We start from the raw sequence: 21,358 nt of genomic DNA, 5'->3' as shown, positions 1-21,358 counted from the left end.
CCCTGGGTGCGGCAGGGCTGGGAGCAGCAGCCAGAGGAAAAACAAAGGGAACTTGTGCTAAGTAACTCGGAGTGGCAACTGTGGGAATGCTGCAGGGAACCAACTGGCCATCAGCTTGTCATTAAAAGCTTCGCCCAGTGATTCCAGGTAAGTGGAAAAACAATCTGACGTGCTCTTCCAGACCACTGCTGGGCTGTCTGTGGTCCTGCTGAAGGCAGCACGGGAGCAGATATCCTGCTCTTGTGGCTGTTTGTCTCAAAGAAGGACGTTGTGCTGTTCCCGTACCTTGCAGCCAGTGCAGACGCACGGAGGCAGGCCTGGGAGGTGTGCTGTGCCCTCAGCTGGGACCTGAGCTGAGAGCTGAATTGGGATGTGCTGGGGGCACGCAGAGCGATAGTTGCAGGCTTAAGCCTATGCTGGGAGGTGCCAGAAGTTATTTCGTGTTTTCTCTTTTATTTTTGGTGTGCTGCTGGCTTCTGTAGTTGCAATCCTGCCTCTTAAATGTTCCTGCAAACTGCTCAGCCCCTAACTGACGGACTAATGCTGAGGTCTTTTGGCCTGTGCTGAACAGCTAACCCGAACTAACGGTGGGCTTGCTTTGCTCCGTGGTGGAGCTACCGAGTGTTTCAGTGCGTGGTATGGAGACAACGGGCTGCCGGGGAGGAAGGCAGGAGCCATCACGTGTCCGGCCTGGCTGAGCAGCCTTCCTCGCCTCTCCAGCTGCAGGTGGGCTTGGTGCTGACATGCAGGGGTTTGTCTGCAGCCTCCTCCTGGCCCTGGGGGTTTGTTTGCAGCCTTGGGCTGCGAAGCAGTGCTGTGCTGAGCTGCTGGATGTGATGGGTGCATAGCAGATGAAGTTCCTGCTTCCTTTCTCCCAGGAAGTCTTATTTGCTTCCTTGAAATCCGGAGGAGGAAGAGGAGATGGAGCCCATCGCTAATTCCAGGCCTTTCTGTAGAATATCTTGGTGCTGCGGGGTGCTGCCCAGTGCCTCTTCCTACTCAAACGAGTCAAGTAGGTTGTTTTACAACAAACTTGGAAGAAAGGGAAAATGTTTTTTTTTTTTTTTGCCTGTAAGGCACATGCTCGGCGTGCAGTCGTGAAGTGTGCCGTGTATGTCTGGTATCTTGTACTGAAGGGCTGGCGCAGAAGCTTTGCAGGATGCTCGGATATTCCCGGCTTCTGGCGGTGGCAGGGGCAGCGCTGCAGCTCTGTGTGAGTGCTGCCCGGGGAGGGCAGGTCCCTGCCTGCTGCCGTCTCCAGCTGCTCCCCCAGGCACCTCCCGGTCCCGCACGCTGTGCTCTCCAGCCCCTGGGCCTCTCCCAGCCCCGGGGGAGGCTTTGGGGCGGCCGTGCCTCCTGGGGCAGGCGGGAGTGGGAGCTCCTGTTGTGCAGGAAGCGATGGCTGATAAGGCTCCGGCTGCTGCTCTTCCCAGCGCGCCTGGTATCCAGCGCTTCTGGAAGGGAATGAAAGGCTTTGGAGGGGGGTGGTTTGGTGGGGAAGTCTGTAAGAGATGAACCAACGCCTGGGCGTAGCTTGCTTTCTTCTCCTGGGGCTCCTGCAGATGTGGGAGCAGTCTCTAGCAGCGGTGCCCATCACCTCAGGCTGGGGGGGCTTTGATTTTTAGGCTGCACATCGCATTCAGTCCCTGATATCGCTGGCTCTTGTGCGAGTTTTGCCTGGGTCCATGGGACTTGGGCCGTAACCCCTGTAAGCTTGGAAGACCCCTGGTTCCAGCCTGGCGCTGGCTACCAGGTAGGTTGAGCACAGCCTTCCTGGCCACGAGGATCTCCCGGAGTTAGCCCATCGGTACCGCTCTTTGTCCTGGGAAGCGCTGCGCAGGCTTGCAGAGCATCCCTTCGCTGATGGAGCCCCAGAGGCTGAACCTGAGGCTCCTGCCATGAGCTGCAGAGGCTGGTTGCGTGGGGGAGAAATAAGGAAGGGAAAGATGAAGGGAAGAAAAATCAAGGAAAACTTGAAGCATTTTTGGTAAACTGGAAAGATCTGCCTGAAATACTTAATTGTGAGTGGTCTCTCTCATGTGCACGGCTCATGTAAGCGGTGTGGTGACTCCTGGAGTGAATGAGGTGATGTTGTGAGGCTTTTCACAGCACAGACTGGGTGTGCAAATAACCACCAAAGCACAAGGTTTGTACTGGGCAGTGCAAAGAAACATACTGGCAGATATTTGATGGGCGCAGACATCAATGCAGGAGACCCATTCAGTGCAGCGTTACAAGAGGTGGTAGTGCAGAAGGCTGAGAAAACAGGTACAAGCCTGGTTTGGATTTGCTCCATTTTAGCAAATTCTTCAGATAAGCCCGTGCCAGGCACCAGCACGTTGGCCTGAACAACAAGCAGGAGTGTTCGAGGCAGAGCCGTGACTACAACAGAGTAAGTTTGGGACCAGACACTGATGGGGAGCCAAGCGGGGGAACTTCTGTGCCTGCAGGAGGCTGCTCAGCGTTGGTGTCCCCGAGGGGCTGGCCTGGGCTTCAAGGAAAGGATTTATTTACACCTGTACATAACTTCATGTACAACCTCCACTTGTTTTGTTTTATCGTGACTTCCTTGCTTAAAACAGCTCTTTGTGCTACGTCCTGATCTGCTATGCATAACAGGGATGTAGGATGAAGTTAGACACTTGTCTCTGGGGGAGGAAGGATTCAGAGGCGTTTAGCGATGGTGCTTTGTGCCCTGCTCAAGCACAAAAGGCTTTGAAAGTTTGGGTTGTCCCTTCGGTGTGCAATTATTTCAAGCAAACAATTTCTCTGAAGCTGTGCTGTGTGCCTAAGGGGAGGATGGGACAAGACAGGAGCAGGAATTAAATTGCAGCCTCCCCCCATGCCTTCGGTGAGCTTCGGTGAGCTGTTATTACAGGCTGGCAATATCAGCGCTACTGAAGTCATTCCTCCGAAAATGAGGTGGTGGTTCTCCGAAGCACTGCGCTCCTAACAGGTGCACGTTCAATTAAAGTGCATTTAACTTCATTTAAAAGAAATAAAGATGCAGGTATTGATTAAAACAGAGCACGGCCATGGGCACGCAGCCCTGCCCTGTCCCTCAAGCTCTGCTCATGAGGCCAGAGTCACAGTTTCTTGTGAGCTGGGCAGGGATGTGCTGTATCTACCCAAATTTTGAAGACAACCCGTAACAGAGGAATGTGTTTTGCATGCTCGTCGTTCTTAGGAAACTAACCGTGAATGTAAAGTAAACCTTGAGGAAATATTTGGAGGGCTGAGGGGCTTTAGAGGAATGGCACAACCCCCAAGTTTGGGGAGAGCAATTCATCCTGATGTACTTGCCTTGTCCTCGAGCTCCATCTCAACGGGCACTGCATGGGTGGTTACAGTAAACCTTCCTTTTAATATGTGTCTGAGTACCTGATATTCAAAATGGGATTAGGAGAGATGAATTGCTGCTGAAATTGGTAATAACAGAAGGCAAACCTGTCTGACAGCATCCACCTTATGATCTGCTGGGAGCAGGCAAAAGAGTCCTTAATTAACTTTTTTTGCAAGGGTGGGGTGCTGTTTCTGTGCAGGATTCATTTAGGAAAGGCACAGCTGGAGTTGCTGTTGCCTGAGTTCCAGTAGCCTAATGAATTGCCCCAAATTAGCTCCCAGCCTGAAGTGGGTACTGGGTTTGAGGGGAAAAGCTGAAATGGTTGCAGGGCGGGGAGCTGACTTGGGAAACTTGTGAAAGCCAGGTAATAGTGTCAGCTCTGACCTGGTGTTGTCAGAACCACCCCAAAAGCTGGTTACCAAAAGCTCTGCGCTGTTCCTGCTTTGTTTTTCCGCCTGCTGTCTGCGTGAGGCTGCTCAGCCTGGTGCAGGGGTTGCACCCAACCTGCAGCAGAGCAAGAACGCTTTGTGCTTGGCCTAACAGAAAAAGGGCCTGGGTTTGGGGGCTGAGGTGGCCCCGCGTGCGCCCGAGGGCACGATGCTCTGCTGTGAGCTGTGGCTGAGCGCTGCCGCTGCCCTGCCCCGGGTCCGGGTGCAGCAGCGTTCATGCCTTGAGCTCTGGCCTCCCTACCCCCTGCTGCTGTGCATCTCCAGCTGCTCCTGCGTGGGTTCCGTGGGTGCCCGCAGCAGTCAGATGGTTGGGAGCTGCCTCAGCTGTTGGAGGCAGCAGCGCTGGGCTTATCTGCATGGTGCTGAGGACTCGCTGCAGAAAGCGTAGCTGCTGACTGCTGTAGTAGCAGAAACTTCCTTCCTCCAGCAGTGCTCAGTCGCTGCCATCACGCTAGGCCTGTCCTGGTTTGCTGTGGATTTCTTATTATAAAGAAGACAGATAGAAAACGGGTTATTGCAAAGTGACGGGTAATTGCATAGTTGTCCCAGGGCTAAACTCACGTTACACAAGTCTTGACAGACCGTCCTGTCAGCTGCTGGAGCGGTTGGATGGGACTTGAGCACGGTGGTGTCTGACCAGGCTGCTTTGGTGCCTCTGCCACGGGTTTGGGCAAGGGTCCTTACAACACCAGTGCTACAAGGAGACTGTCGCCTTCTGATGGCCCTGTGTTTCTGAAAGCGCGTTGTTAGATGCCCAGCGGTGTTAAATGGAGGATGAATTCTCAAGGCTTTCCAGTGCTGCTGTGTGGGGATGTGTGCCGAGGTGCTCTCATCAGAGATGCTTGGTGAAATGGGAAGCTGTTTGGAGCATCTGGCTTTCAGGGTTGCTCTGAACCAGCAGACCTGGGCTGCTGCTCTAATGAAGAGGTTGCTGAGTCCAAAGTTCACATAGAACCGATGGATTCTGTTGGAGTTCAGGATCAAATTTTCAGAGCTGAGGATTTAAAAATTGTAAATGCTGTGGAGCTGTAGCCACGTTTGTCTGTTCCTGTTTTAACGGCTCTAAGGTGACTTTTTAATCTGCTCTACATATCCTGTGTGCAGAGCAGTGCCAAGCAGCCCCTTCTTGTGAATTCTGTTAGAAAATCCAAGTCAGCTCCAAAATAACAATGAACAACAGCTGAAAAGTGGTGCTGCTGCTCCGAGGGAGAAATATGATAGACCAGGCTCCATGTCTTTGCTAAATTACACTGGGAGCTATTGCAGTGAGCAGGAGCGCTGCCATGTGCCGATGTTCCTGTGAGTTACGAGCACATTATCCTGCTGCATGCATGCTGCTGCTCTAGGTGCTGCTGGGCACGGAGAGCCTGTGCTGGAACACAGCTTATCCACCAGCTCTGCTCGCTCAAAATATTTGTCACATCATCTTTTCTCTCCTTGTTTCAGACGCACTCACAAGGTACGAGCAGATCGATCCTTCCCTTCTCACCCCTTGCCCTCTCCCCATCACCGTGTGGTCTCTGGGGCTTCTCCTGGTGGTTTTGCTTCCTGTGCTGCTGAGACGTGAGCAAACCTGGGGGGCTGGCTTCAGCTCCTGATTTAAAATCAGTGCGGGCGCTTGCAGAACAGGATCACCAAATCTGTTTGAATTACTGCTGCACTGCCTGACTGCAGAGGAAAGAGCCAAACCATGCACAAAAATGGTTGATACTTCCATGCCCAGCTGTGCATTTACATAAAGGGGATGTTTATAGCAGTGCAACAGGAATGCACGGCACATAAGTACAATATAATCCCGGGGAGGTCTCTGCCAAGGACAGGAATGAGAAATATCCTTCTTGGGCTGCTGGCAGGGCAGAGCAGCAAGGTCCCCAATTTCCCAGATGGATGCCATATTGAGGACACCTGTGACATGTTCTCCCCCTGTCAGTGGGTGTGAAGAGCAGGTCAGCTGTGAACATCCCCGAGCAACAGAGAAATCGTGGAGCAATTTTTCTATTAAGGGGTTGAGTACATCTTTGAGAGGAAACTTGGCTGTTGCCGCTCTGATCGGTGAGTGGGGTCCTCTGCCCTGGCAGGGAAGCGGCTCGCTGGTAGCAACCAAGCTGCAGCAAAGGTACTCTACCTTTTCTGCTGCCTTCTGGACATCTGTGGCACTGCGTGGACAGGCCCTTTTTCTGGTTTCAGAGCTGAGCTGCTGGCCCGGATGGAGGAGCAGCTTGAAGCTGGCCACTCCTGCTCGTGCAGGAGCCCTGGGGGACAGCTGGCACCTGCCCTGCTTTGGGAGAGCTGCTGCACCTCAAACCCAGTTCCTTGCCAGGTGGCAGCTGTACCTTCTTTGCAGGGCTTGCAGAGGGTACAGCCTTCTTCCACGCCCTGCAGTGTATTTGTACCCCCAGGAGCCCCTCGGGGCGGTGCTGGCTGGCTCGTGGGGATCAGTGCAGCCCTGGCTGCTGGCTCCGTGAGCGCCTCGGCAGGAGGGGAGGCGAGCGTGCGCTGCCTCGGGCTCCTTGTTCCTGCGTTGCTGGACCTGTCTGACAGCAGAGCTGGGGTTTGCTCTGCCACTTTCTTCATTCTACTTAATAGATGCTTGTGGGCAGCCAGTAATCAAACCCAAAACGAAATGCAGAAGACGGTAAGGTTGCAAATGAGAGATGTACGAGCTTTCAGCTGTGTGTGCGTGGGACTTGCATCTCCGGGGATATGTGTTCATAAAGGCTGCATTTGGGGATGGCACAATGGAGACCTAATTACAGGCCTGTTCTGTCACAGCTGTGCTACCCTCTTGTGCAGACCAGGCATACATTTTGGTTTCTCAGGGGAAAATATTGTGTGTAATTATGTATTTTAATCTTATCCATGTATGCTAAAATGAAGAATTTCCCATCCTTTTATTCTCTACCAGTCACGCCTGTCCTTTCCCCCCTACTCTTTTGCCAGTGACGCTGGATTTTTAACTTTGCTTTGATTTTTTCCCCTCTTCAGTTGATTGTCTGTTTTCATAAACTTCAGAGGGTGCCTTTCTCTGGGTCACAACTGGAGACATCACCAGGATTTGGACTTCTTGCTCACTGCATCTGCGTGTCTTGGGAGCCACGAAGTCATCTGGCTTTTTCCCAAAGCTGTGTTTAAAATGTGGTATAACAGAATTCCCTGCAGTGGAGGTGGTTTTAAATAGAAGCCCCCTTGAGCCTCGATGCTGAATGCCACCCAAGACTCTGAAATAAGGAGGGTGGCAAACCTCTGCATTAAATCACCATAAAGCCGAAGCAAAGTCCCTTGAGCATCTCTAATGCTCTGTGATGGATGGGAACCTCACAAAATAGACATTTGAACACTTTTTTTTTTTAAAAGTCGTTCACAGCACAATTGCTGACACACAAAAAAAAAGCAGTACAGTGAATGAGCTCTCTTCTTACTTCCGATAGAAGAATAGAATTTATTTTGGATTCAGCTGCTGTATTTCTTACTGGGGAAGCATTTAAAACGTTTGTCAGCAGGTGTAGAGCCTGACTGCAGTTGTTTTTTATTGCGTGTGTGCAGAGTAACTGGTTTGCTTTCCATGGAGCTGCTCAGGACAGAAAATGGAGCTGTGAGCTCAGCACATGGCCTCCCAAAGACTGCTCAGGGGGAGTGTAATATTGCAGGGCTGGTTTGTTGCATTAGCCTCGTTATGTGTCACAGTTGAAAACAATAAGTGAAAGCTGCTTTAATTTCTACTTACATGTCTTCTCCCTTTTTTTCTCCCATGCTCACCCTTTGCAAAGGCATCCCAGAGCTGATAGAGGTGATGACATGCAGCCACTTGCAGCTTCTTGGCTTTGTTGCAGGAGCCAAGAAATTGGCAGGAAAAGGACTTTCCTAGGTTTGAACAAGTGGTACGAAGTCTTACAAACTCAACCCCATGTGTTTCTGGCTTGTATAAAATGCCACAGCTCTGCCTGGTGGAGTTAATGTATACCAAGTGAGGATCTCGGGTAATGGTTTGTGCTGAAATCAGCATAGGGCATCCTAAATAGCCCTGCTGTGATTAGGGCTTGCATTGGAGGTGATCAGAATTTTACAAGTAACGTCACCTGTTCTCAGGCTTGCTTGACTGTCTGTACTTATTCACATCACTTGATTTCTCTTCAACAATAACCCTGTAATAGTGCAATCAAATATTTTTATTCTTTTCCTGGGAAACAGTATTTTTTGCATGAGAAGAGAAATCTGTAACTTTGTCCTGTCCATTCCAGAAACAAATCCCCGTAGTCGCTTCGTATCTTATTTCCCTAAGGAATTTTCCCTCAGTTTTCTAAACTATTCAACCAAGCGCTACGTAAGCAGTCCTGTAGCTATGCCCTCCTTTCTTGACCCCTGCTTGTAAATGATATGGGAGTAAATGATTTGAGGACGTTAGCCATCTGGTGGCTTAGCTTGGTGGGAGAACTAACGGTTGCAAATCAAACCATGCTCATGGACCAGCACGTGGGCAGGTATAAGAGCGTGTCCTGCAGAGCTTTGACAGCAAACTTGGCTGTCACCTGCTGTGAGCTGATAAAGGACTTGGGGTTCAGCCCCTGATTCTGTTGACATTAATGGAAAAGCTTCTGTTCTTGGTCAAACACTTAGAGCAACCCTGGAAACACTGGTGTAGTGGGAGGTATCCCTGCCCGCGGCAGGGGGTTTGGAATTAGGTGATCTTTAAGGTCCCTTCCAACCCAAACCATTCTATGAGGTTTTTTCAGCATGGAGACAATCCTGTGTGCAGATGGCATTTGCACAACACTGTATCAAGACCTCTCTAAAGCTGAAGGTGGCATCCTCAGCTGCAGAGAGCCACTTTATTTTTTTGCTCTAAATAATAAACACTCTTTTTTTTTTTTTTTTTGCAGCAGTAGTCCCTGCAGGGAATACTGATCAAGGCCGTTCCCAAGATCTTGGAGCATCGTCTCGTAAAGCTGATGTGCAATCGGGTTGTTTTGTCTCGGGCTACGTACCAGAGGAATCCCTGGGCAGCTTCCCACCCACCGCTAGGTGGGCAAGTGCGCAGTGATGCTAAGACCTGCCCTTGCTTTCCTGCGCTGGGTACATCCTATCGATATAGGTTCCTGAAAGGTTCGTTGTTTGGTGCTTGAAGCACGGTCTGTGAGGATTCATTGATCTTTGTAAAGCCATCTGATCTTTTACTAAAATGTAATCGCGTCTCGTGTTCTGTTGTTACTGTGAAATGTAACCGGTGTTGACTCTGAATGCAGGAGGACTTCTGCCAGGGAAGGTTTTCTTGACTCGGTTCTGATGACAAATTGCTTTTTAGGAGCACTCTGTTATGCGGGGTCGTGTGGGGGGAAGGACTCGCTTCTCTGGCTGCCGCGGCAGCAGGTTGGGGAATTATGGTTGAGGAATTAAAGGTGTTTGGAGGTGCAGCGATTTTAAACACTGGTCTTACAGGGGCGATAGTGGTGTTAGCTGGGGGCTCTGGCTTAGAGGCAGCTCGCCGTGGTTTAGGTTGCATACGGGTGTAAGGCTTCGTGTGAAACGGTAACAAGCCTGAAAATTGGGGCTGCAGTAATTATGGCGCTATGCGCTTCCACCTGCAAGCGGACGGAGCATTTAAAAAAGGGGACAGTTTTGCTTTCACTGATGTTGCTGAAGGCTGGAAAGCGTAGCTCAAGTGACTAGATGCTAGTGAGCAGAGGCTTGAATGAGGAAGGGCTGCTTCTCTTTGTTGTGGACAGCCTCAGACAGTAAAGAACACACTTTCTGTGGTCTGATTCAAGCCTGCAGAAGGCGAGTTACCTGCTTGCGAGCTCAGCACATGAGTTACCGGGCAGTGCTGGAGCAGCCTCCTGCCCATCTTGTTCCTGCTCTCCTGCGTTTGCTCTGTTCCCAACAGTTCAGGCCGCTGCCCAGATCTAGCGCAAATAGTCTGCTGGAGAGCACCTTCAGCACGCACCTGCTTCTAAGGGTAAAACTGGGCATTGCTGATGCTTCAGCAGGTCAGGCCTGGTGTAAGGGAGAAGCTCTGGTGCCTGCGTGCTGTCCTAGCGACGTACAGCAGCTGGGGATCTGGCCGGTGGTTGTTCAAGCAGTCTGGAGCTCCTGGAGCCAGGAGAAGGGCTGCGCTTCCAGCTAAGACAGCCTGTGCCACTAGCCCAGATACCTGCTGGCCCGTCCGTGGGGTAACGTTTCCTTGTGACCCCACCTTGCAGAGCTGCTTTATGCCTCCAGGCAGGAATTTTAATGCCCAGGGTGAGCAGAGCCTGCGGCCGCAGCCTGCCGGGTGCTGGGGAGCACCCGGGGCAGGGCGCGGGGAGGTGAGCACCCAGCTGCACAGCACAGCGTGAGGTGAGCAAAGTGGCCAAACTCTGCTCGCAGCAGAAGCACAAATCTAGACGCTGTCCCCTTCCTCTCACCTTTGCTTTGGCTGCTCTTCTCGTTTGCTCTCCTACTCCGGGTCTGGGCTTTAAAGGCTGGCAGGAGGGATGGGCTGGATTTCTCTCTGCAATGAGCACGATGCAGCTGTTGGGAATGGGACCGCAGGATGTGGTGGCCTTGCACAAGTGAGGGGGTGGATAAAAGTGGAGATGGTGTTTAAAAAAAAATCTCGAGTCTCCTTCAGGGCTACAAATCTGCTCATCAAATTCACAAGTGCTTTAATTCCAGAAGAGGTCCGTAAGATATTGAAAGGCAGGCGCTCTGCTACCGCCTTGAAATCAAAGCGAAGCCAAAAATCACAGAACCAAATTAATCATCTTTGAGTTAAATCTTGCAAGTAATACTGTATAAACACCTTAGATCCAAAGGGGATTATAGGCAAATACTGAGCTGATGGAGGAGTTTAAGGCTCTTCTGAATTGCAAAGCGGGTGTGCAGAAAGCCTCGCTGGAGCCGCGCGGGCTGTAGGGCAGGCAGCGCCGAGGAAATCGGACTTGGCCGAGGCTGAGTGAGAGCAGGTGGCCACGGGGAGAAGGAAGGTGAAGCTGAAGATGCAGGAGTGGCAAGAGGTCCATGTGTTGGTGGTGCTTTGCCCTCTGTCTGCTCCCAGGGGCTGGGAGAGCCGTGGGGCTGAGCAGGGCAGCTGCCAGCCCCAGCTCCAACGCTGCTCGGCTGCCTGGTCCTGGGCAAATCTCTGACCTCTGGGTCTGCCGGTCCACCTGCAAAACAGTTGCTGGCCGTGGTAGGGAACTCAAGTCAACAGATTAAGCGTTTGGGATGGTGTTTTACTTCTGATCACTCTGCAATGCAGCCAGGTATGAAATCCCATGTAGCTGCTGTGTGATGGATCAGCTATTTATTGTGATGGGAGAGGAGGAGGAGGATGAGGCGGTGTATCGCGTGGATCTTCTGTGATCAAGAAAGCTAATTGCTGCATTGCACAGTCCTTAATGCTGCATCAGGAGGGGTGTTTCCAGAAAGCAGTACAAGACGCTCCCTCGCAAAGACAACTCCAGGTTTTCATGCTTTGTATCTCCAGCAGAATACCCATGATTAATTGATGGCTTCATTTCCCTGAAGCTGTATGCTTGAAGCCAGCCTCCATTATCCTCCCTGCACAGGCATCTACCCAGACTGTAGAGGAATGATTCAAAGTACACATTATGTTGTTTTTCTAGTATTCCAGAGTTTTTCCTCTGTTTGAAATGCTTTGACTTCTCTTATCATTTTTACCTGCAGTGACTTGCGGTGCGAGCTCTGCACAGTTAATGTTCTTGCATGATTTATGTACCAGTGACACAGCGGAGCCCTCAACACAGTAATTGCAATGACGTGATCATCAAAACATCAAAGGCAGGAGCCCCTCATTTCTCATCTGCCTTATGCTGCTGCAGTCCTCCCACCTCTCCCTTTCTGCTCTTTGTTGCCTTGATCCTCTTGGGGAAGGGGAAAAAATTCCATAACCAGATAAAAACCTGCGTGAGTGCGGCTGTAGATCGTGCCTTGCGTGGCTTCCTTTAGCCAAAGCGCACCAAAATGCTGTCACATCACTCGGGGGTTTGCTGTCCCTGTCCCCCTTCATGACCCAGTACTTTAACAGTGCCCCAGCCCCTGGGGTGGCAGGGTGGGGACAGCCCTGCTCGGCTCCGTCCTCCCCTGGCAAGAAGCTGCTGGGTTTGTGCTCCTGGGGACTGTCCAGGACCAGGCAGAGCTCCTGAGCTCAGGAGGGATGCAGGGCTGGGGGCAGCTGCTGCTGGTGTGGGATGCAGGAATGCTTCACCTCTCCTGGGAGCCCTCATGGCATCGCCTGGCCTCGTGAGAGCTGGGAAGGTCCCTTAAAAGTGTCTTGGAAAATACAGGTCTTGTGTGGCCTGTACTGAGAGCAGCGCGTCACACCGAGTTACCAAAACGTGTCAACAAGAAGTGAGTACTTTTTGTCCAGGAGACATTCCATGCAGCTGGAGGACTTGGCGTTGAATTTGAAGATTTTGGCCACTGGGACTAAATGTCTGCCTGGGGCACGGGTGAACAGCTGGCGGGAGTCTTTGCTCTGTGCCTGGGGAGCAGCCACAGGTCTGGGTGGGAGCAGAAAGCTCACCTCTTCCCCGCTCTCCTCCTCATCCCCGCGCTGGTTCCTGCTCTGCAGCCTGCACAGGTGCTCCAGCTCCGAAGGCCCGGGGGAGGTGTGGGTGCTCCCATCTTGAGAGCATTATCCTCCCAGAGCCTGGAATTTGGAAGCAGCTCCTCAGCAGGGAGCTGAATGCTGGCGTGGGGATTAGGGAGCGCTTGGAAGGAGGAGGTCTGGCAACACAGCATGTGGATCTGCTCCATCGCCGCTCGAGGCGTGCCGATTTCACTTCACTGATCGGGGCTGAGACCATTAATTAGCTTGTTTTGTGCGTGCACATCTCATTCAGGTGCCTGTCTGTTACTTGGGGAAGTGGAAAAAATCCTGGGGAACGTGTTGATACTTCTCAGGGAAAAGCAGCAACTGGACGGTCCAGAGCAGGGGGTTCCCATTCCCGGTGAGATGGGCTCTGGGCTCCGTGGGACCCGGGTGACACGAGGCGAGGCACTTGCTGGGCTGGCACGAGCCTCGTCTCTCGCCAGGCACCAGGACCCCAGCGAGCCGCAGCTCCGTGACACGCTAATAGCCTGAGAGATGAAATAGGCTTATTAGTCGGGTTGTTAAATGGACCTAGAGCCTGCAGCAGGAACCTTTCCAACAGCGTTTGGAGCATCTAGGAACAAAACAAGCTGCAAACGCAGGGTTACTGCGGGCTTTATTTTCGGGATGCTGCTGCTGCAGACCTTGGGGGTGTCGGTGGCTCTTGGGAAGGGGTGCAGGGCTCTGCTCCCAGTGCTGGGACCTGCTTTTTTATAGGACTGGGCTGTGCTGCAGCTCCTCTGAGGAGCAGGGGGGGCCTGTGGGAAGGTTTTTCCAAGTGATGGAGGAGCACTGAGGGTCTAGCTTTGGAACAAATGCTTTCTGGTTTGGCTTGGTGTGTTGGTTGAAAATGCGCTCCTGCTCTCATATGCTGGAGCTGAGCACGCTTGTCTCTGCAGAAGGGGCTGTAACCCCCTCTGGGGCTTGCTGTAGATCAAATGCTGCTGAGCTTGCTGCAGGAGGAACAGCAGATGGACGATCCACAGACCAGCTGAAGGACTCGGCTCCCGAGCACTGGGACACCAGGAGCAGCCGTGCTCGGTACCGGTGGCTGGGCCCCTGTGCTACGCTGCTCCGTTGAGGCAGGGCAGCCTGTGATCAGCCTGTGATGTTTCTGGTAAATGGAGGAGGAAAGTGTTCTTTTAAAATACTTTATCAAAAGAAGCAGCTGTTGAATACGCTGCTTCCTGTCTCTGTGACAACTCCGTTGCAGTGTTAACTGCTCCAGGGGTATGGGGAGAAGGGAGGTCTGCTTTGTTGCATCCTGATGCAAAGCTATGGGCTAGTCCACCCTCAGAGGAAGTGTTCGTCCTGACCCCTGTCATTTGGTGGTTGATCTGTGCCCTAAAAATGTTTTCATATGCTCTCGCTGTCCATGCACAGGGTTTCTAGATGCTGAAGTTGCTGCCCTCCCTGGTCATGATGGGGAATGAGATCTTCAGCGTTTGCAGCTTTCACCAACAGTAGCCCTTGGGCTTTTTCTTGTAAGTCCCAGACTCTGGGAGGCTTGATGTTGCTGTAGGTGCTCTCCTGTTTGGTGGATTTGCAGCTTTTGGGGTAGCTGAGGAAATCTTGGACACAGGAACCTCAAAAGGCAAATGGCAAGAAGCCCAAATGACAACTTGTAATGGATTTCTCACTTCTTTGTCATCTTATCCCGGGCAAAGCTTTTATCCCATAACTGAGAGTCCCCGTGGGCAGCTTAATCAAAGCGAGTTTTTGAAGGAGTTAGCTTTATCTCTTAGGTGCTCTGTGATCTCCCAGAGCAGGTATTGGTCCAACTCAGGGAAAGCTTTGAGGGCAAATTCCTGCAGTTTCAGTGAGCTGCTCAGGAGACTGGCTCCGACCCTGTTTAACAGGATTGTCTGCATTTGCATTTGTAAGCAATGTGGTTGGGCGATGTGCTGCTGCATGTGGTAGCCTTCCCTTTCCCCTTCTGTTTAAGCTGTGAGGATCATTTCTGAGACTCCGTTCTTTTGCCACGTGTAGAAAGTGCTAAGTTTTTCTTACACATCCAAGAAAATTAGCAAAACCCGTGGTTGAAATCTTTTTTCATCCTGGAACTAATGTTTTGTACTTTGTACGTCTTGCATTTTATAATGTGCTGTCTTATTGTTGGCTGTCTTCCCTTAGGTTGTGCTGCGTGCCGTGGCTCCTGCTGGAGAAAGACGAGCAGCAGCAGTGCAGGGAAGGCAAGGCACGCTTTTGCAGGCCGAGTTCAGCGGCCAGCACTTGCAGAGAGCAGCTCAGAAACGTGATCCAGGGCTCAGAGATCGATCAGACTGACCGCTAGAGAACCACGTCCAGACTTGAGGTTGTGCCGTGTATCATCGCAGCCTCTTTAGAAGCTGTGCTCTGCAACTTAAGCCAGGGCTTGCAGCTTTGCAGGGCGCTGCAGATTAACGCTTATGCAAGACTGGGCTCTCACTGCAGCTTCAACCCTTTAATTAAAATGTCGTGGAACAAAAAGGGAGAATTAGTTAAAAATAACTCTCGGAAGCCCGGCTTGTCTTTTTATTAGGCTTGTCCTCGCTTTCTCAGCTGCTCTGATAAGGATATTCTCCCTCTGGGATGGAGAGAATAAACTGGGATGTAACTCATTTGTTTGGGCATTGTGTTAATTAATTTCTAACACTAATCCCTTCCCTGTGCTCTCTGCTGGTTTGTCTGTAACAGTCCTGTTCCAGGGAGAGGATCGGCAGCTCTTCCTGCTGGAAGTGAGGTGTTGGCACTGTGCACCCCAGGGCTGGGGGGCTTTGTGTAGCCCTATGGGGCGGTGCAGTTGGGGGAGCCCCCCAAAGCCCATCCGGAGCACACGAAACTTCAGAGCAGATTGGATCTACCTGAAATGTAGCTTTGCTTTTCTGCGAGACCAAATGTGTGCTGGGCACCATTCCCTAGAATAAACTGAAGTAATCCTCAAGCCTCTGGATAACACGGGCTGTTTTTCCTAATAACTTATCTAGACTTCCTATGGAAGAAATTGTTTAAGTTCTCTTTAAACTGATGGGAACTCTGCCATTCAGGTGGGGGAAGACACAGGCTCTCTCTGATCTTCCAGTAACGTGGTGGGTTTTTGCATAGCCCTTTCTCTCCCTCAGCAGTTATTCCTGGCTGCCCCCGCATCCTGCTTACTTAGCTCTGTCCGTTCTTTCAAAATCAATAAAATCGCAGCTAAATCATTGGAGATAGAGAACAAAAATAAAATCCCAGCTGAGGTTTTGGCATGTGAGCGTTGCTTATACACTGATGGAATGGTCTTGAATTCAGACCAGCTTGTTTTTCAGCTCTAATCTATATACGTCTGAGCAGAAATCCCTGTTTGAGGCAAGTAAAACCATAGGCAGGCCTGGAAGAGGCCACTTTTTCCACTCTGTCCAAGTACCTAAGCTACTGCAGGTGTCTCAGCCGATGACCTCATGTGCTGCTATGCCTGCTGAGCACTTTCCCACAGTAACTGCTCGGGGCTGACTTTCTAGTAACGGAGCAGAGCATGACCTCTGTCTGTCGTCTTGCTGTCTTTTCAGGAGTATTAAGGAACAGATGGAAAAAGTGCTTGTGAGACAAATCCTGGCTTCCTAGCACTAAAAATCTGCTGGCGTAGAGGTGGACAGGCCAGGCAGGCTTTTAAAACACATAAAGCAGGAAAACGCTAATTATGTAGTGGCTGCGGACTGTGGAAAGGACTGATCCTCCTAGGGAATCTCTGAAATAGAGCACGCTTCATGCTTTAGCTGCAAAGAGGCATTTGGGATCTGCCTTGGGTCTAAACGCAGGATTGGGACCGTGGTGGCCTCTAGCTGAGAGCAGCTTGTGAAATATGAAGGGTAATCATCCCCTTAATGGTCCTTTTCTGTGGTGTCTTTTAACGTACGTTCCTTTCTAGCCCGAGACCAATTTTCTCCTATTAGATACCGGTTTGGGAAGTCTCTGGCTGCAACAGACCTGAATTTGGTCAGTCAAAATGCAGGTGGGGCAGAGCAGCACTGACCGAAGGGTGTCCCGGTGGTGCTGAGCTGGGGGTGTCTGTGGGGCTGTGCTGGGTCCGAGCCCTGCAGAGCTCCTCTGGTCTTGGAGGGACTCCTCCAGCGAGGAGGGGCTCCGGGTGTTTTCAGGAAGCTTTGGATCAGGTTTCTGGTCCCTCGGATAACCCTCTCAGAAGAGGGCCAATCTGGAATACTTGATCCCATTGCTGAGAAGCAAAGCAGTCCCCTGGAGGTTACTGAAACCTGGTGAGAACTCACCACGGGAATAGTGATTTAAGGCAGATGGTGCATTTCCTAACAACCCGATCGGTTATCGCTATACAAAGTCAACGACAGCCTGGTAAGAATTTACCAAGAGAATAAACATGTAAGGCAGTAAATCCCCCAGCATCAGGGCCAGATCTCGTGGTTGCTGGCTGGCACAGAAGGGCTCAGCAGGCGATGTCGTGGGTATTCCTGTGGGAGATGGGGGGTGCTTGTGGTTGGTGCTGTCAGTTCGTTGAATTCTATTTGTCTAGCATGTATTAAAAAGGATGACATGATTTTCTAAGAACAGTTGTTTTTTTTCTGCAGGTAGCTGAATGGTTCAGTGCTGGGGTCTTGGAGACAAATGCAGAGGTTTTGGTGCAAAGCCTGTGCTGTTCACTGAGTGGTGATGCTTCTGTGTAAGGAAATAACCAAAACTGTGGCCACGTTTTGGAGCAGGGGATCTGATTTTTCCAGTGCCCAGACTGCTCAGCAAGGTGCACGCGAACAGCACCACGTGCGGAGCAGAGGGTTAGTACGCTTGTTGCTTCACCGTCACCTGGGGAAATTCAGCTGGGCAGCTCTGTGAACAGAAAGCAGCTTTACCCTGGGCAGGATGGGTATGGCTTCACTTTTCTGTGTGCAGAACGAGTGTTTTGCATACGTAGTTGATTCTGCTGGCAGAAATGGGCAAGTAAAATCCCTGTTTTGCTGAGGCTGGAGGTGGTGGGAGCCCGGCCTGGCACCGGCTGCCCTCTAGCGTGCTGCTGCCCTCAGCCAGTGCTGCGCAGCCCCAGGATGCCCTCCACTGATGCTGAACCCTGTGACTGGTGTGCGCCTTTTAATCTCTAATTAAACTGATGCTCTGCCTTCCTGCTAGGGACCTGAATGCTGCATAATTGCTTCACATCGAGCAGAGGGGAGTTTAATTCTCATCTGAGGAGCATGGTCGCTTTGGGAACTGCTGTGACGTGCTGGCAGCCCTGGCCCTTCCCTCTAGGGTGCGGCGGGGTCTGCCCCTGCCCCTGCGTTTTGGGGGGAGCTGCTCCTCGGCGGGATCTGCTGGCACATGCGAAGGGCAAGTTTCTGTGCTGGGTTTTTCAATATTGAAGCTATAGTTTGGCTTCTAGCAGCTGCCGGAGTGAATCAGTGCCGCCATCCCTCCCCGCCAGCCTCGCCATCTGTGTGCGGGGAGAGGTTTTGCTGTGTTCCTGTAGGTGAGAGGTGCTGCGCGGTGGGTTTTGCATCCCTTATTTCTCCGGCTGCTTACATGTGGTGTGTGGGGAGGGCTGAAGCAGTGCAAGTCCTGTCCGACAGCTGCCGCCCTCCCGGAGAGATTTAACACACACTTAGAGATGTGGCTGGCAACACTGAAATCCCACGGGGGCTGCAGACAGCTGCCCCAGACAATTAACTTAGCTCCAAGAAACGAGTTAACTTGAGGTATGCTTGCATAGCACTGGGGAGAAGTGGAGCCACTGCTTTTGCCAAGAATACTGGAAAACTGCATTGTGAGATGTGAGCCATGCTCTGCAGCCTGGGCTGCAGCAGGGAGCACAGATCCTGGTCCTGCTGCGTGCCCTTGGTTCTGGAGCTGCCCCCCTCATGAGCAGGGGTGCAGGTGCTGGGGGAGCACCTCAGCACCCCATGGGAGGCAAGGTGGAAAACCTTCCCCAGGAGAAAGCAGCCCCGAAGCAGCCCCGTGCACCTGGCAGAGGGTCCCGCAGCGGGAAGCGGTGCTGCTCCTTGGGGCTGCTTGTAGGGGATAGCTGGGGGCAGGTGGGATGGAGCCCAGGACCCGAGTGTTTGGAGGATCTGCTTCAGCCTGACTGCTGTAATTAGGCAGCGCGTTTGCATCTGCAGCTTGGAAACACTTCATTCGTGAGCCTAATGGGGGGAGGAATTATGCGGAGGTGAACCCAGAAGACGTTGAGCGTGCCTTGGGTCGTTACAGACACGAACCCAGCCTTGCAGCAGTTGTGCCCCCAGGAAAGGGGAGCACAGGAACAATTTTTGCAATACGCCAGGCTTAATCAGCAGGCTGGTCCCTGCTGTTATGGGCTTGGACAGGGAGGTTCTGTGCAACTGTGGGTAGAAGCTGGATAGATGTATCCCTCTGAGGATGCGGGGGGGGAGGGTTGTAAAGGAAAATTGACGCTTTCTTTGCTGTAGTGTCCAGTGGAGGATCTGGAGGAAGCCAGATGTTTAGAAGGGTGAAATCTGGGGCAGTGGAAGGTGAGGGTTAAGCAGAGGCAGGAGGCTGCACCAGAACTGCAGGCGAGCTGGTAGGGGTGTCCAGAAAAGCAGTCCAGTGGCATGCCAGAGGTGTGACCAGGTGGGGGTGTTTTCAGATATCTTGAATTCTGAATGTCAAATTCTCCATGCAGAGCACTCTGCGCCCAAGCCGTCCGCTCCTTTGGGCGTGCTGGTGTTAAACCCGTCCCTCGGGCATGCAGGGGAAGTGGACGAACGTCTTCCTGAACAGCAGCAGCCCTTAGTGGTAAGGCAGGGGGAGCTGAGGTGCAGCAGAGCACAAATCGCAGCAGGGCTGTGACAGTGACCGCTAAGAGCTTGGTTTGTCCCTGGGAACCCCTCGTGCTGGGGGAGAGGCTCCCGAGCTGCTCGAGCTGGAGCCCCGGCTGGAGGGGAGAAGTGGAACCAAGACCCCCCTAATTCCTGACTGAACAGTAAAACTAGGGGTGGAGAAGAGGGGTATGTAAATATTATATTACAAAAAGACAAAATCCAGGAGAAGGGGAAGGCTTGCGTTGCACGTTAAAGCTCCAACTCTTGCCTTGTTTTTTCTTAAGTCACCAGCCATCCCCTTTGAAAGTGGCTAGGGGAAAGTCCGAAATCTCCGGACCACCTTTGTTTTCCCCCTCCCAAGCCGGGGCAGGAGCAAACACATTACTCAGGCACCTCCTGCACCGTTCGGCCTTCAGCATGGCAGCAACAGGCTGAACCAGTTTGCTCGCTGCTCCCTGGGAGGTGCTGAGCAGGAACCCCGGGCACCCGCGGCCGCCCCAGGAGGAGCTTTGTGGGAGGCACGAGCTGGGCTTCGGGCACCGAGCGGAGCGTCTGGATCCGGTGCCGCAGAGGCTTTTATGGAGTGTGGCAGAGAGTAACTCGGGCAAGCAGCTTGTGGCTCCCAGAGGGACCTGCCCCCCGAGTCGCAGGTGAGAGGGGTTAGTTTGTCTCGAGCCTGGTGGTGCGTGTGTGGTTGTGTTCCTGTGGGTTGGAGGTGTCCCTGGGAGCTCGAGTCAGGTGTCTTAGCGCTAAGGGTATTTAGAAAAAGGTATTTAGAAGCTTCCTTGGAACGTGCTTTGCTTGAGTATCGCAGTGGGAGCGGTGGAAGCTGCGTGCGCCGTGAGGAGCGTGGTGCTGAGCTGCCGTTTGCAGGGCTTGCCCCAGGACCCGGAGGGCTGGAGGCTCGCGGTACTGCAGCGGGACCAGTGCTGCTCCGGGCTGGGGGGGCTTTGCTGGCCTCGCCCCAGCCCCCTGCCCACAGCAGCTGCTGAGCCTCAGCTCTCAGAGCCAGCCAGGAGCTCACGCTCTGCTCCCTTGCCTGTCAGGGCTGTGCTGCAGCAATAGCTCTGCGTGCAGCAGAGGGAGCAGCGGGGCAGCGCAGCCGGACGGGCTCAGCACCGGGCTCTGCACCCCTCGGCCCCGCTGGCCTTGGTGCTCCCGCCTGCACCCCGCTGGGCACCGCGACCCCTAGGGCTGGTGCTGTGCCGAGCTCCTCCGCGCTTCGGGTGCTCTGAGGTGTGCTCGGACCCAGGTTGGAAGCTCTCAGCTGATGGCTGGGGCTGTGTGTATTTCTGCAAGTCCCATATGTCGTGGTCTTAGGACGTGGAAATGCTGGCTGCTGTTCTCCTTGTCATAGCAGACAACTTGCTGCAACCCTGCAAATATTTAGAAATCGCTGATATAAACATGGTCTGGCATCATAAGACAAACAGCTGGAAAATGTGCTTTCTCCTCTGGTATTTTGAGGATGCGTGGCATCATCAAGGGCTATTCATCAGGGCTGGCACTGTGCTCCCATCCTGTGTCAGAAAAATCTGTCCCCGTCCTGGGGTAGGCTCCCTCCCAGATGTGCAGCAGGCAGGTGCCAGTCCCTTTCCCTTGTGACAGATGTCCTGCCCGTCACCTCAGCAGCACCTCGACGGGGTTATGCGAGTAAATCCCTGCTGTGGTAGCTGGCAGCAGGCGTGTTGAGGAGCAGATGGTGCTGTGCTGCAGCCTTACCTGCTGGAAGGCTGATGCGTAATTCAGCCGTGCAGAGCCACGAGTTGGCTTCCAGCAGCTGCTGCGTTCTTGGGGGCTTCGTCTGATTTACCCCTTCCCCTTGCTGATCGTTAAAGGATATTATACGTAACTTTTACTCCCGGAGGACTGGGAAATGTAACATCGAGTAGATTTGTGTTGGAATCCCTGAATTTATTCTCCCCTTGCCGTTTCTGTGCAAGTCATACCGATAAGCGTGCCACGCGTGCTGCAGGAGCTCGCTGCCTCCGGAGCGGGCAGGGGCCCTGTGTCCCACCAAGGCCAGGTGTAATGCACTTCAATTTAAATGTAGGTTTGATCTTATGACTGCAAAAAGGGCTGAATATGAGCTCTCTAACTCAGTAACTCAGTTTCCAAGCATCCTCTTCCTGCTCCAAATGGCTTCCTTTCCCTGGTTAAAGCTCACATCATGTCCTCTCCAAGGAGGATGGGAAAAATGCTTTTTAATTTCTCACTCCTG

At 52.5% G+C, this 21,358-nt stretch overlaps 1 protein-coding gene across 4 annotated transcripts in view; it reads left to right on the top strand.

The window, feature by feature from the left end:
- Nucleotides 1-21,358, top strand: part of FRMD4B (FERM domain containing 4B) — a 114,877-nt gene that overhangs the window by 9,202 nt on the left and 84,317 nt on the right. Inside the window, exon 1 of one of the 4 annotated variants that reach the window (XM_040568477.1) lies at nucleotides 19,662-19,787. The exons of the other annotated variants lie outside the window; for them this stretch is intronic. The gene's annotated coding sequence lies outside the window, so the exon portion shown is untranslated. Of the gene's footprint in view, nucleotides 1-19,661; nucleotides 19,788-21,358 lie in introns of those variants that run through there. 4 annotated transcript variants of the gene reach the window in all.

This window comes from Cygnus olor, chromosome 10, assembly GCF_009769625.2.
Source record: "Cygnus olor isolate bCygOlo1 chromosome 10, bCygOlo1.pri.v2, whole genome shotgun sequence".
Lineage (NCBI taxonomy): Eukaryota > Metazoa > Chordata > Aves > Anseriformes > Anatidae > Cygnus > Cygnus olor.
Note: the sequence above shows the minus strand (reverse complement) of the source record. Positions and strands in the feature narration are given on the sequence as shown.